At 41.7% G+C, this 14,701-nt stretch overlaps 1 protein-coding gene across 4 annotated transcripts in view; it reads left to right on the top strand.

Annotated features, from left to right (window-relative positions):
• PAGE4 (PAGE family member 4) overlaps window positions 1-14,701 on the top strand; it is a 128,612-nt gene that overhangs the window by 92,964 nt on the left and 20,947 nt on the right. Inside the window, exon 1 of one of the 4 annotated variants that reach the window (XM_032843000.1) lies at window positions 3,114-3,193. The exons of the other annotated variants lie outside the window; for them this stretch is intronic. The gene's annotated coding sequence lies outside the window, so the exon portion shown is untranslated. Of the gene's footprint in view, window positions 1-3,113; window positions 3,194-14,701 lie in introns of those variants that run through there. 4 annotated transcript variants of the gene reach the window in all.

Consider the following 14,701-nt stretch of genomic DNA (forward strand, 5'->3'; position numbering starts at 1 on the left):
TATCTGATAAAGGGTTAGTATCCAAAATATATAAAGAACTTATAAAACTGAACACCCCAAAAATAAGTAATATGATGAAAAATGGGCAGAAGGGATGAACAGACATTTCTCTGAAGAAGACATCCAGATGGCCAAAAGACACATGAAAAGAAGCTCAACATCGTTTATCATCAGGGAAATGCAAATCAAAACTATAATGCGATATCACCTCACATCTATCAAAATGGCTTAAGTCAACAACACAAGAAACAATAGCTGTTGGTGAAGATGTGGAGAAAAAGGGACCCTCTTGCAGTTGGTGGGAATGCAAATTTGTGCAGCCACTGTGGAAACAGTATGGAAGTTTCCAAAAAATTAAAAATAGAAATACCATAAGATCCAGCAATTCCACTACTGGGTATTTACCCAAAGAATACTAAAACATTAATTTGAGAAAATATATTCAAACTTTTATTATTGCAACATAATTTATAATAGCCAAAGTATGGAAGCAGCCCAAGTGTCCTTAGTAGATGAATGGATAAAGAAGATATGATAGCTATAGCTATAGATATCTATAGCTATAGCTATAGCTAGAGATAGAGATATCTGCAATCGAATATTACTCAGCCATAAAAAAGAATGAGATCTTGGCATTCGTGACAACATGGGTGGAGCTAGATAGTATTTTGCCAGATGAAGTAAGTCAGAGAAAGACAAATACCATATAATTTCACTTGGAATCTAAAAAACAAAATGCAGGGGCGCCTGGGTGGCTCAGTGGGTTAAAGCCTCTGCCTTTGGCTCAGGTCGTGATCTCAGGGTCCTGGGATAGAGCCCCGCATCGGGCTCTCTGCTCAGCAGGGAGCCTGCTTCCTCCTCTCTCTCTGCCTGCCTCTCTGCCTACCTGTGATCTCTGTCTGTCAAATAAATAAATAAAATCTTAAAAAAAAATGCATGAACAAACAAACAAAAAATGAAATGGACTCTTAAGTACAGAGAACAAACTGGTGGTTGCCAGAGTGTAGGTAGACAAAGGGATGGGCAAATTGATAAAGGGGATTAAGAGGTACAAACTTCCAGTTATCAAATAAATATGTCACAGAAATGAAAAATATAGGAAATATTGTCAATAATATTGTAATAACATTATATGGTGACAGATAGTGACTACACTTACTATGGTGAGCTCCAAGTAATATATAGAATTTTTGAATCAATATGTTGTACACCTGAAACTAATACAACATTGTATGTCAATTATACTTCAATAATAAAAAAATTAAGCATAATGTCTCTGAACATTTTTAAAATCGGTGTCCCAGGCTTTGAGGTTTCTAAATTGTGTCCTAGGGTGACAGGTATTCTATGTTAGGAGATTCTTCACCTGGGTTATGAGGGCTTTGTCCTGCTTACGGGTCTATGTGTCCATATAGAAGATGCGAGGTCTTTTAGTTCTGGAGCTCGTTGTTCAGAGCATGAAGTATCTAGCATTTTGAAGGCCTCTGAACTACATGGAGGTGTGTTCCCAGGGTGTAAAGTCCATGATTTCTGTAGTCTATGTCCCAGAGGATGATGTTTTGGGACTATTTCAGAGGCCCATGACCACAGTGTGAGTTGTCTAAGCACTTTGAAAAAGTGGCCCAAGGTATGAGGTTCCTGGTTAATTGTGGGCCTGTTTCCCAACATTTACAGTCTTTCACCTCTTTGGGGAATCTATATTCAGGCTCAGAAATCTGTAAGTCTATTTTTGGGTGTTTGTACAGGATATTATATCTCTAAACTGTTTGCCTTTTTCCTGATGTGAGGTCTTTCAGCTTTTTGGAGGTTTGTGTTCAGGGTGTGATGTCTCTGAATTTTTGGGCGGCCTATGTCCTCAGTTTTGAATTTTCTGAGGTTTTCTGGATCTGCATTCTTGGTGTGAAGTCTCAGAACTCTATAGGAATCCTTATTCCAGGGTGTAAGAATGCTGAGTTGTTTGGAAGTCTTTGGGGGTATGATTCCTAGGGTGTGAGTTCTGTGGCTTTTAGGAGGTTTGGTTTTAGGGTGTGGCTTCTCGGGGCTCTTTTTGGGAAGGGGAAGAGGTCTATGTAAAGATTTTTTAAGACTCCAAGCTGTACAGGTGCACGGTTAGATTTCTGAATTATTTATGGTCTATTTTCAAGTATATGTTTTCTGTGGTTATTTGGGGGTCTGTGCCCCAGGGTATGAGGTATCTGAATTTCTGGTGAGTCTATTAAGCATGTGTGGTTTGTGTAATTTCTGGAGGTCCATTTCAAGCCTGTTGGGTCCCGAGTTCTTTGGTGTTCTGTGCCCAGGGTATGAGCTTTCTGAGCTGTTCATGTGTCTGTGTCCAGAGTGAGTTGTGGAGTTGCCTGGATGGACTGGTGCTTGGATAGCTCTCTGAGGTCCTTGGGGGTCTGTGCCCAAGATTTTAGGTCTCTCACCTATTTAGAGGTCTTTGTCTAAGCTCAGAGGTACATGGAGTTTATGTATTATACTGAAGTCTTTGGGGATCTATTTTTTAGGTTGTGAGGTCTGGATATTTAGAGGTCTATGTATCTTCAGTATGAAATGGCTCCACTCCAAGGAGGTTGTTGCCCCAGATGGCAGGTCTCTGAGCTGTTTGTGTATGTGTTACCCAACGCATATTAGTAGGCTTTTTGAGGGTCTGTGCCAGGGTGTGAAGACTCTTTACTGTTTGGGACTTTCTGTTCTGGGTGTGAAGTCTGTGAGCTGCTTGGTGGGGAGGGGCGGTCTGTGTTCAGTCCCAGGTGTGTGGTCTCTGTGTTATCTGTGGATCTGTATCCATTGTCTGGCATCTTTGGGGGTCTTCTTCCATACTGTGAAGTCTCTAAGCTGCTTCAGGGTCTTTATAACAAGGTATGAGTTTTAGGAACTGTTTGTGGGTCTGAATCAACTCTGAAGCCTGGGACAGCAAGATGATGGGAGCACATCAGAAAGGTGAGGGAGGCTCTGTGCACTTGGCTGAATACCAGACTGATCAGGGCAGGGAGAGAAAGCTTTCTGAGGGTTCTGAGGGTGGAGGTGCTTATGTTGCATTCTTCAGAAGGTGGGATAAGAGAGAAGACCCCAGTAACCAGGACTCCCCCATTCCTGCAGACATTGTTCCTGACCTGCAGATGTGGAAACCCCTGGGCTTGGGACCTCTCTCACCTTGAGTGACACGACCTTACTATTCTCAGAGAAACAGGTGAGGACTCAGGTAAACTAGGATGCCCTTGCTATGCAGACCCCAGGAGCTGGCTCTGTGGAGAGGGTCACTCTGTGAGTAAAGCTATGCTACAGGGAACATGCTGGTCAGAGAGGGTGTATGTGGGTGTCCACATCTGTCCACACCCTTGGCCATGCCTCCTTTTTTATCCATCTGCCATGGCCTGAACAAACCTCCAGGTCTAAATCTCCAGAGTGGCAGTACTCTGATCCTTTTCTCACAGTCTCCATCCCCAAAGGCTTTAAAAGACCCAATGTTGCTTTTGGACTGTTGGACTGTGTGCCTGCTAGGGGAGGGAGAGGGGCCCAAGATCCCAATGATGATAACAGAGCTGAATATCCACACTGCTCCAGGGTCTTGAGAGTGGGTGGAGGGGCTGTTCCACCTGGGAAGGTCTAACTTTTCACCCACAATGTCCTCCACAGGTGCCCATGGGCCCCCTTCACCTCTTTATAGTGCCTCCTTCTCTGTAGCAGTCCCCCAGATGGGGCGGGGGTGGGACTGGGGTAAGGTCTCACTCCCCACCTACCTTTCCTGGATCTTGGGGCCCACATCCTCTGGGCCTCATTACTCCCATATCTTTAATGGGCAAAAAGGCACTTATGTGTCTCATGCATGTCTGTCCTCCTTCCGCACTCAGGCCTAGGCCCTGGACTTCTGGGTTAATCCCTAAACCCAAGTAATTTCCAATATGATTAACATTCTTGTTGGTAAAAGGCCAGACAAGTCCTCCTCTACTGGGCTATTCTGTGGGAATCCAACCTTCCTCAGCTGGCCCCAAAACACCTGGTCCTTACTCCAGGGCTGAGGGTAGAATGGACAGGGGTAAACAAAACATTTTTAAGGGGATAGCAAGGGATAATGTGGGGGTATTATACATTTTATTTGGGGTAATATTGAAAAGACTCTCAAATGAGGTGATGTGAACAGAGCCTTAAAAATGAGCCAAGTGCTGGGGCGCCTGAGTGGCTCAGTGGGTTAAAACTTTTGCCTTCGGCTCAGGTCATGGTCCCAGGGTCCTGGGATCGAGCCCCGCATCGGGCTCTCTGCTCAGCAGGGAGCCTGCTTCCTCCTCTCTCTCTGCCTGCCTCTCTGCCTACTTGTGATCTCTGTCTGTCAAATAAATAAATAATATCTTAAAAAAAAGAAAAGAGTGAATATCCCGGGCAGACACTGGCTCTGGAATGAGGGGAACAGAAATCAAGGATGTTCCTGGGCTCTGATTGGTCCTAGAGAATTTTCATGCCCCAGTTCTGCCCAGTTACATAAGATTTCCAGAAGTGCTCATAAGTCTTGCTTCCTCCCTCAGATGCTGTGCTGTTATTGGCTACTGTTCTTCACAGGCACCTCAGTAGCTGGGCTGGTCTTCATGACTTTGGAGGCAGGGATTTGGTGCTGGAGTGTGCATACATTTTGGAGTTATCTCTGACTCCTCCCTACCCTTACCCCTGGAGGGATCAGCCAACTCACTCAACTGTAGACATGCCCTAATGATTGGGGCTGACCTCGTGTGAGCTTCTACAGTCATATGTTCCCCCATTCACCCCTAAACTCAGTCACAAGACTAGAAGCATTTCTCCCTCCAGTTAGTCATCCCTGAAGTGCATTGAGGCACTCAACCATTGTCTTTACTTGAAACAAAAATTGGATTTGGATTTTAGGTGAACTTCATAGAAGTTATTTCATTAAACAGGAATCTCGCCCTGGTGGAAGAAGCAGACAGGTAGTGCAGGGTTCCTAACCTCAGGGCACAGAGCCAGGAGGGCTCAGCTTGCAACAGCTGGGTGGGATGACTGAGAGATGTGAGAAAGTGAGGGAGAGGGCAAGAGGGATGAGAAGGTAAGAGGGAGGGAGGAAGAAACAATAAAAGCAAAAAGGAGAAGTCAATAGACATCAGAATAAAAGTTCACACTTATGGATGCTTAATATGGGCCAGACATTGCTTTCAGTAATGCACAGCGAAACTCTAGAAGGAAATGAAGAGGATCAGGGTAAGCCACCTCCAAATATATAGCTTTGGCCCAAGAATTTCTTTGAGCTGAAATACCTGGAATTCCTGAAATCTTTTATCTGCTTAAAAGCAGAGCCTTTCTAAAGGACTCAAAAGAACTAAATTATCATAAATATTCTCCCTGGGAGAAACTTTTGTCTTCTCTTCTGAAGATAAGTAGGTACTACATCCAAACAGACATTGTCCGAAAGACTCTTATATGAAAATGAATAAAGGAATCTTAATTCAAAATGGAGTTGGGAAGCAATTGAGAGAAGGTCCCACTCAAGTATGACTTGTTGTAGCTTATTTTATGTATCCCAGCAGGAAGAAGGAAGATTTTCTCCTTGCCCAGCAAAAACCCAGCCAATGAGGAAATACCACAACTCAGCCAGTGAGAAGCTGCCACTACCTCAAACTCTCACTCTCCTCCAATGAACATTCATTCAAAACAACCTTTCCCAACTCCCTCCTTTCTTCCATAAAAAGCAAGCTCCTGTCCTTCATTCTTGGACCTGCCTATGGTTCATCATGGTTTGCATGCCCTGAATTGCAATTTCCTTGCTATTCCTGGAAAAAAGTCATTTTTGCTAGTTAAATCACTGGCTATTTTATTTTTAAGGCTTACAACTAAATCTCCCATATATTCAACCAAGGGCCCATTTAACTTTCCAAAAAGGCATTTGCTTTTCCCTAAGTACCCTTTCTCCACTTCCTTTTCCCTTACTAGATTAAGTATATAGACTCCAAATTCTAGCCACCTCTTTGAGTAACTCACCACTGAAAGCTCCCAAGTATATAGAAGGCATGTGTTAATAACTTCTGTTTGTTTTTCTCTTGTTAATCTGCCTTTTATCAGTCTGATTTTCAGGAACCACCGCAAAGAACCTAAGAGGGTAGAGAGAGAGAAAATGTTCCTTCCTCTTACAGAAACTATATGATACGTTAGGTGGTATTCTTGAGTGTGACGTTCTGGGTAATTTTCCACTAAGTAATTTTTCCTTGCTTTATTATTTACTTGCATTTTCCTAGTTTACATTAATCATTTTTTTAAAGATTTTTATTTATTTATTTGACAGAGAGATCACAAGTAGGCAGAGAGGTAGGCAGAGAGAGAGGGGGAAGCAGGCTCCCCGCTGAGCAGAGAGCCCGATGCGGGGCTTGATCCCAGGACCCTGGGATCATGACCTGAGCTGAAGACAGAGGCTTAACCCACTGAGCCACCCAGGTGGCCCTCATTTTTTGTTTTGTTTACAATTTTATTTATTTTTAATTTTTGTACATAGCATAGTTATACTGAGTTTAGCATAAGTCTATTCCCACAGGCTTCCACACATAAGTTTACAAACACTTATATTTTAATGAATGAAGATGTAACTTGAAAGATGCATTATACACAGGGTAATTTCGAGGCTTCAGCACAGGGCTATCTACATATGCTTCCGCACTACCCTTTACAAACACTTATCTAAAAGAAGGAAGATGCTTCTTGACTTTTTAGACATAGTGTAATTTCAATGAATTAAGCATATGGCTAATCCCATATGCTTCTACCATTTTGTTTACAATTAAAAAATGATTTTTCTAAAAGATCCTTTTCCTAGCTCTCTAACTATTCCAGGGTAGTAAATGTTTTGATATCTTTGCCAGGTTAGAGATCAGTGAGTGAGCAGGAGTAGTATTTATAGCAAAAGGAAGATCTGACGTGCAGTACGATTGCTGGTATGGGGAAGAACTGCAGAGGGGATAGAAGGTCAGCAAGAGTCTTTAAGTGTTCTGGAAAATGCCAAGGCAATACAGGCAAAACACAGGTCCCTAAGAAGAGACTGTGCATTGTCAAGATAAGTTTCTTTATTAAGTCTTCCTAAACAGTCCCCCAGTTTTGGTTCAGGTGGCTTGTTTGATTAGGTCACAGTATGCACAGAGAGTACTATTTGTGAGCATCGCCAAGATCATGGGTGTAAGTCTCATCTACAGCACTTTTTACTTTCTGAGCAATTCTGAGGATAGGATCACTTGGATCACTTTTCTTGCTTTCTGGAAGGTTGTAGATAGACAAAGGAAAAAAACTGGAAATCAATACATAGTGAAATAATTAGACCCAAATTCTCCCCCAGCAATACCTGTAAAGCCATAAGTAGAAAGTGAAGAATACCATTTGTTGTTGCAGTGAGTTATGAATTACAAGTTTCAGTTTGATCACTCTAAAAAGAAACATGGAAGTGAAAGCAAATTATTAAGGGGAAAATATACTAGAAGAGAGTTAGAAGACTAGAGTTACTATTCTGTTACTAGAGTTACTAAACTATTTTTGTCAGTTACTAGAGTTACTAGACTAATTTGCCAACAGGAGACATATGGTTTGGACTAATTGGATATACTAAACATGGAAGGAATTGAGCACATTAGGCAGGTATTTGGGAAGTAAAATGGACTGCACTCAGCAAGAATTTGGACTTGGGGTGAAGATGAGGAAAGTGTAAAATGTTGAAAGCAGGTTTCTGTGTTGGGAAATAAAATGGGTGATTGTGCTATTGACTGATAGGGATAATATGAGAAGAGGACTATTTTGTAAGGAATTACAAATAATAGAAATTTTTCTCAAAAGGCTCATGGTCTAAATAGAAGTTAAGATAAGGGATTTTTCTCATGATCTATAGTTACATGTCTGTATGAGTTTGAGACCCTATTCCTCTAAGCTCCTTGTATCCCTAATCTCATACACCCCTGTAGTGCCAGTATTGTTTTCAGTATATGTCTTTCCTTTAGAAATATGTACACAGAAAATACATGAATATAGTCCAGTGAAGAAGCTTCAAATGATATCTAAATATATGGACTACATTAGGCTATAATCATCTACCCTATTCTTCCCCACCTCACAGGTGACAAGTGGGATCAGTTAAAGGTGTTTTTTCCAGACATTTTTCTCTGCACTCACACGTCACACATGCACACACACAGACACACATGCACACACATAAGGTCCCACTATGAGCATTACCCACTTACACTGCATTAATAATATGTCATGGAGAAATCCTGGTCAGTACAGATCAATCCCCCTCATTCTGTTCTGTAGCTCACCTGTGCTCCATGGTATAACATGAACACTCATCACTCATTTATCTTCCCATGTATGTTGTTGACTATTAATAGACATTTAATGTTTTTACCAGTTGTTTTCTCCTTCTGTCTTGTGCTCATAGCTCTCTCTCTCTCTCTCTCTCTTTATGTGTGTGTGTGTGTGTGTCTATCTGTCTGTCTGATTATATATTCTTACAAGTAGGATTGCTTGGTCAAAGAGTTTGGTCATTCAGCAAATCCTTATTAAGCACCCACTATGTGGCTAGGAATTATTCTAGGAGTTGGGGAAACTTTAGTGAACAACACAGACAAATACTTCTAAGGGTGGAGTGACCATTTTTCAACATTTTGATGAATCCTCTAACACTGTTGTCTCTCATGGGGAAGTTAATACTCATTTACTGCTGTCCTAAATACCACTCCTGGTTTGGGGTTTCAGCAGCTGACGAAAAATACTCAAATAATCTAGGAGAAGGCAGGAAAGAGGAAAGAGAAAAGATAAACAAGGGAAAAAAAAAACAAATAAAACAAAAACCAGAGGGGACAAACAGAACAACCTCTCTTCCCAATAAGCTGATATCCCTGAACACAATCCTGTCACACTTATTACACTAAATGTTAATGATATAAACAATGAAACATAGAGATGCACAGAGTAGATTAAAAGCAAGGCCCTACTAAATGCTACACACAAGAAACATATACCTTAAATATAAAGATATGAAGAGTTTGAAAGTAAATGAATGGAAAAAGTTATATTATACACACCTAAAAACATAATAAGGATGGAGTGGATATTATAAACCAGATAAAGCATTCTTGAAGCCAGTAAAAGGAAAATGTCACAATGATGAAGGGACAGTTCCTTAGAAAGATACAACAACTATAAATATGTACATAACCTAATAATAGCACCTCAATATACATGAAGCAGAAGTTGACAGAATCATAGCAGGAAATTTGAACACCCTCTTACGTGGGGTTATCAACGGAGACCCTATAGACATTAAAATGGCAATAAGAAAACACAATGAATAACTTCCTGCCAATAAATTTGACAGTGAAGCCAGGGTGGGTAGAGGGAGAAGCCTGTGATGCAGGCCTAAATACAAGCCATGGCCGACCCCTTGGGAAACTCTTTTTTTTTTAAATTTATTTATTTGACACAGAGAGACATAGTGAGAGAGGGAACACAAACAGGGGGAGTAGGAGAGGGAGAAGCAAGGAATCTGATGCAGGGCTGGATCGCAGGACCCTGGGATCATGACCTGAGCCTAAAGCAGACACTTAATGACTAAGCCACCGAGATCCCCCCACCCCCCACCTTGGGAAACTCTTGAATGTCCTATCAGAATTATCCCAGGTTAGGGCTAGACGGTCATGCCTTTATATTTCCCTATTGACCAGTCATTAAATGTAGGCCACCAAGGAAGGAGTGTGACCTTGAGTGAGGCAGCTCTTTGCACCTAAGACAATGCCTGAAGGGGCTGACAGTTGTCTGATGATAGCAGCCCTAGCACATGAAGGACTAGGCCCTTCTTGAAGGGGGATCCGGGTGGTGCATCACAGGTCCCTTTATGAAAGCTTCTTTTCAAAACCAGATCAACACTGTACATAACATGACAGAATGGATTCAGGTGAAGAGAATTAAAGGCATGAAGATTTATTAGAATAATGGATGAATAAATAACAGCATTAATATCTACCACCCACTGTGGGTCAGGCACTGTGGAAAGAACCAAAAATACTGAAAGAAGATATAGTCTCCGTCCCTGCTCTCAGTGGTAGGAGGCACAGCAGACAGCGTGAAATGAAATCTCACATAAAATATGTGTTATTATAATGCCACAGGAGTGAAGAAGGGTGAACCATCTACTGTGCCTTTGGCAGGGGTGGGAGGTATGTGTGTGAATGGGCTGGATTTCCAGAAAGGTTTTAGGTAACATTTTAGCATCTATAAGACCAAGAAAGTTTTGTACAGGATGTGGTATTTGAGGCGTACTTTAAACATAGTCCTGATATTTTAACTGGACTTAGAGTACAATTTGGCTTAGAAAAATATAATATACACAAAGAGTTCTTCTTCTAAAACAACAGCTAATGGAAGACTGTATTACTATAAACAATATATTTTTCCTGGAAATGTTTTTCCTGCCAATGATGTGCTGCATTTTAAAAACAACCATTATATCTTCAGGACATTTTTCCCCTCAGAAAATATAATGGAAATCTATAACAAGCAAGATTTATTTAGGACATTTGAATTTACAGACACTATTTTGGAAATGTGCTTATGATGTTAAAAAATAATTTCCTACCACCCTTTGGCTATGTATATATAGGACCTCTCAATAGGAAATGGTACTTTGTTCAGTTACCTCAGATTCAAATTTTGGAACACAGGTCCCAAAGAATTCAAGACCTCACACCCTGAACATAGACCCCCCCCCAAACCTCACACTCATAGGACCATAAAGATTTCAGAGACTTCACACCCTGAAGATCAATAACCAAATACAACATACAACTCTTGGAGCACTGACCCTCTCAAGTTCAGCACCTCACACCCTGCTTAGATGCCAAAAAACAAAACCAAACAAAAAAACTTGGAAGCAAACTTGGGAAACAAGCCCTCAAAAAGGTCAAACTCCTCCATCCTTGAAAAGAGACCCCAAACACCTCAGACTCCAGCTTTGGAATACATGCCATGAGAATATTCTATGTCATAACAATCTGGACACACCTCTGAATATTGGTGATTCAATATCTGGTACTCAGACCTTCAATGAAGGCATAGACCTCATACCCAGTACACATCTTACAAATACCTGAGACTTCAACCTTGACAGAAACCTTCAACAAGCTCAATAAACTTACTCCTTTAAAAAAAATCCATATAAGTTATATAAACATTAGAATAGGGCCCTATAAGATTTGTGAATATTAGGCCCAGAAAACAGACATAAAAGTCCTCACATCTTGGAACAGAGGCCTTAAAGATTTCACAGAACTAAAACTCTAAACACCGATGTGCAAATACATCAAATTCATTATCATAGACCCTCAAAGACTTCAAACCCTTACTCTCAAAATATAGATGCACAAATACCTCAAAATCAATCCTAAAAAAAACATCTTCAGAGTCAGATGCTTCAGGCCCCACCTGGACATGCACCACCAAACACTTAAGACCTTGACCTGCCAACACAGACCTTCAAAGGTCAGAACCCTCACATGCTGAATATAGACTACAAAAGCTCAGATTCAAAATTCATATAGAAGACTCAGCAATTTCAGAGTCCTCATACTCCAACCACAAATCCCTGAACTCACAAACGCAGATACCCTGCAACATCAGATGGAAACCTGGGAACTCAGTTCATCAAAATGTTTCAGAACCCAGATCTCACAGCCCTATAGAACACAATCAAAACTTTCGCACCAACATCCTTACAGCGTGGAGCGACCTCACACTCAGATCACAGACCCAAAATACTTCATATCAAACTCTGGAGCACAGACTGTTAATAAGTTCGGATAGCTCTTATGCCTTGATCACAGACTCCCAGAGCCCCTGATTCAAACCTTGGCACAGACGCTCAAAAACTTCAGAGTCCTTATTCCATGAACATAGACCTTCAAATACCTCAGATTTAAACCTCTGAACATAGTTCTTTTTTTCTTAAGATTTTTATTTATTTATTTGACAGAGAGAGACACAGCGGGAGAGGGAACACAAGCAGGGGGAGCTGCAGAGAGAGAGGGAGAAGCAGGCTTCCCGAGCAGGTAGCACAATGCGGGGCTTGATCCCAGGACCCTGGGATCATGACCGGAGCTGAAGGCAGTTGCTTAACGACTGAGCCACCCAGACACCCCTGAACATAGATTCTTAAAGAGTTCAGAGACTTCACTTCCTGAACAGGGATTCTAAACAATTCAGACAAAAAACTTGGAACCTAGAACTTGAAACATTTCAAGAACCTTATTCTTTGAACACAGGGCAAAAATACCTCTGAAACTTGGGATCCAAGCTTAAGGTTTCAAAGACTCTTTTTTTTAAAAAAGATTTTATTTATTTATTTATTTATTTGACAGAGAGAGAGAGAGAGAGAGAGAGCGAGAGCACAAGCAGGCAGAGAGGCAGGCAGAGGCAGAGAGAGAAGCAGGCTCCCCACTGAGCAAGGAGCCCGATGTGGGGCTTGATCCCAGGACCCTGAGATCGTGACCTGAGCTGAAGGCAGTGGCTTAACCCATTGAGCCACCCAGGTGCCCCGAGGTTTCAAAGACTTTACAACTTGATCACAAACCCCCAATTACCTCAGATTTAAACCTTACACTGCAGACCCCGGATAATTTCAGAAAGCCTCATACCCTGAACACAAACCAGCAGTTACTTCAGGCGCAAACCTTTGGACTGACCCTGAAAAATTTCAGAAAACATGAGGACACACCTCTAAATATCTGACTCAAATCATGGAATATATGCCCTTAGAGAGATCAGAGACTTCATACCCTAAATGCAGACTTCTAAACACCTGAGGCAAAAAAACTTGGAACAAAAACCTTCAAAGAACTCATGGACCTCACTTCCTGAACACAGACCCCCAAATACCTCAGACCGAAATGTTGGACTTAGACATTCAAAAAGTTTAAAGACCATACAACCTGAAAGAAAACAAGTCTCTTAATTCCTAAGACTAAACCCTAAGAACAGAAGCTGGAAATCTCAGAGGCTTCAAACTCTGAATACAGACCTATAAATAACTGAGGCTGAATCTTTGGGACACAGATCCTTGGAAAGTAGAGAGACTGCATGCTATGAATGCAAACCTCCAGATACATGAAACTTAAGCCTTTGGAAACGGACCCCCATTGGTTTTAGAGACCTCTCACCCTGACCAGAGACTCCCCAAACACCTCAGATTCAAACATTAAAAGATATCAAAAGGTATGAGAGGCCTCACACTCTGATAACAGACCCACAATGACCTTAGGTTCAAACCTTACAACACAAATTTTCAAAGACTTCAGAGACCTCACACTGTGACCACAGACCACCAAATACTTTACAGTCAAAACCTTGAGCTATAGACCTTAAAGAATTTAGAGAAGTCGTATTCTGAATACAGACTTCCATACCCCTCAGAATCAAACTTTACCACAGAGAGTCGTAAAATTTCAGAGACTTCATAACCTGACTACGGACCCCCACCCCAAACAACTCCAGCCAAATCCTTGGGACACAGCGCCTCTAAAATTTCAGACTTCACACTCTGAAAACAGACCCCAAATACCTCATATTCAAAACTTGAGAAAGAGATCCTCTAAAAGTTCAACACATGCTGAACACAGACCTCTGAATACACACATACCTCCCACCTCTAGTCAACCTTGAGGCACAGTCCGAAAAACAGTTGAAGGACCTCGCACCTAGTACACAGACTTCTAGTTACTTCACATTTAAATGTTGAAACAGACCCTGAAGGAATTCAGTAAATGAGAGCACAGAATCCTATGTCAGGCTCAAACTTTCAAACATATACCCTCAAGAGGTAAGAACTTTCAAACACATAACTTACAACTTAAATGCAGGCATTTAAATAACTCAGACAAAATTTTTGAAAGCATACCCTCAGAGAATTTAAGGACTTCACTCCTTGAACTAAGACTTCAAATACCGGGACGCCTGGGTGGCTCAGTGGGTTAAAGCCTCTGCCTTCAGCTCAGGTCATGATCCCAGTGTCCTGGGATCCAGCCCTGCATCAGGCTCTCTGCTCAGCAGGGAGCCTGCTTCCTCCTCTCTCTCTGCCTGCCTCTCTGCCTACTTGTGATCTCTGTCAAATAAATAAATAAAATCTTAAAAAAAAAAAAAAAGACTTCAAATACCTTAGACCCAAACTTGGGACACAGACTCTCTAAAATTTCAGACTTCATGCCTTGAATACAGACCCTCAAGGTACTCACAGAACTTAGACCCTGAACACTCACTCTGTATTAATCAGATTGAACCTTGGGACACATCTCAAAGACTTCAGAGATCTTGCACTGTGAACACAGACACCCAAATCTCTCTGACTCAGACTTTGAGCCACAGACTCTCAAAGAGTTCAGAAACCTGAGACTCTGGGGGCACCTGAGTAGCTCAGTTGGCTAAGTGTCTACCTTCAGCTCAGGTCATGATCCCAGGGTCTTGGGATCCAGCCCAGTGCTGGGCTCCCTGCTCTGTGAAGAGCCTGCTTCTCCCTTTCCCTTTGCCTGCCACTCCCCCTGCTTGTGTTTTTTTTTTTCTCTCTCTCTGTTGAATAAACAAAATCTTTAAAAAAAAAAAAGAAAGAAATCCGAGACTCTGACTGTAGTCCCACAATTATGTCAGACTCAAACCTTTGGGCAGACCTTTAAAGACTTCAGAG

The sequence above is a fragment of the Lontra canadensis genome, unplaced genomic scaffold, assembly GCF_010015895.1.
Source record: "Lontra canadensis isolate GAN:19392208 unplaced genomic scaffold, GSC_riverotter_1.0 scaffold134, whole genome shotgun sequence".
Taxonomy (NCBI): domain Eukaryota; kingdom Metazoa; phylum Chordata; class Mammalia; order Carnivora; family Mustelidae; genus Lontra; species Lontra canadensis.